Here is a 1,527-nt window from a genome sequence, read left to right as displayed (position 1 = left end):
TTCTTTTTTCTATTTGTTAGAGATTAAAACCAACATGTATACAGTAGAACCTGCTGGGCAGCAAAATGTATGTGAGTGTTTGTGTGTGTGATCAAGCGCGGCTCGTCTGCAGCTCACTGCTCCCCCAGGGGATGGGTCAAATGCGGAGAACAATTTCCCCAAAGTGGGATAAATAAAGTAAACTTTCATTTTATTTTTTAAGACAGATTACGGACACAATCTGACATGGTGCCTCTGTCGGCCTCCTCCCCCTCTCCTCCCCGCTTGGCTGCTGATTCTCTACACCTGCGACCACTTACCTCATCACCTCATCCGCCTTCATAAGGAGCCACAGGATCATCAGTCTTCGCCAGTCCGTTGCCCCTGATGGTGCATAGTTGGTCGTCAAGTCAAGCTATTGTTCGTTTTCGCTACGTCAAGCCTGTGACTAAACCTGTCTCTCTCTCTACTCACCCTCAGGAATCCAGTACCACGAGTGGTCGCTCGAATCAGTTCCCAGCCGCTCTCATCAGTCTGTCCTCTCCTGCGGTCCCACCACGAGCCTCTGCCTCATCAAGTGTCTCCACCGTCGTCAACATCGGCCTACAGAGAAATCCACCAGTGACGCCGCTAGCTTCTGTCTTTCAGTTCGGAACCGACATCTGGACCTGCTCACGTTCTGCTCTCTGCTCCTCGTATTAAAAACTCTTACCCGCCAACGCTCGCCTCCCGCTGTGTTTCTTCTGGGTTCCAGCATCTGGGTTCGAAAAGTGTTCTGTAGCCATGACAGAACGGACTGGCCATAATCCCAACCCAGCTGACCCAGAAGGACTCAGATTAGCCGTTTCCCAACAAGGCATTATGCTGGGACGTCAAGCGGACGCTCTGTCGCAAATGGCGGCTGCCCAGCAGGATCTCTTTCATCGCCTAGATGGTATGACCCAGACCTTACATGAACTAACCAGCCAGTTTTCCCAGGTTTCGCCTGCCACAGTCCATACTCCTGTCGTCCCAGCTCCTTCCGCTTCCGGAGTGCCGTCCGCAACCGAAAACATCCGACTCCAACCGGAACCTTTCTTCGGGGAGGTGGAGGCCTGCGGAGGATTTTTGCTGCAGTGCCAGTTAATATGTCAACAAGCTCCCCGATTCTACCAGTCCGACCACAGTAAGATCACCCTTGTCATTAATTCTCTACGAAGTAAGGCTCTCCAGTGGGCCCAAGCTTATCTCTCTGCCAATCCCATCTCTCACCTGTCTTACGAGCGATTCCTCGGCGAATTCCGCCTGATATTCGACCAACCTCGTAAACAGGAAGAGGCAACCCGGCGGCTGCTCGCACTCAAACAGCGGAACCGTGCTGTTAGCGATCACGTAATCGATTTCCGCATTCTAGCGGTTGAAGCTGGCTGGCCCGATGTGGCTCTCAAAGGCGTTTTTTACCAGTCCTTGAACGAACAAATTAAAGACCACCTTTGTTCTCAACCGGAAGCACGATCCTTTGAGGAGTTAGTGTCCGCCGCTCTCCGGTCGGACGTTAGGATACGTGAG

General features: G+C 52.3%; 1 long non-coding RNA gene across 1 annotated transcript; it reads right to left on the bottom strand.

The window, feature by feature from the left end:
* Positions 1-248: 248 nt before the first annotated feature.
* On the bottom strand, positions 249-829 carry LOC144994697 (uncharacterized). Its single transcript, XR_013658293.1, has 3 exons — positions 692-829; positions 454-582; positions 249-363 (listed from the first exon to the last, which is right to left on the bottom strand). It is a non-coding gene; the product is annotated as an uncharacterized LOC144994697 (long non-coding RNA).
* Between the last annotated feature and the right edge of the window lie 698 nt (positions 830-1,527).

This window comes from Oryzias latipes, chromosome 10, assembly GCF_053564925.1.
Source record: "Oryzias latipes strain Hd-rR chromosome 10, Olatipes_Hd-rR_3.1".
NCBI lineage: Eukaryota > Metazoa > Chordata > Actinopteri > Beloniformes > Adrianichthyidae > Oryzias > Oryzias latipes.
The sequence above is the reverse complement of the archived record's forward strand: the minus strand, read 5'-3'. Positions and strand labels throughout refer to the sequence as shown.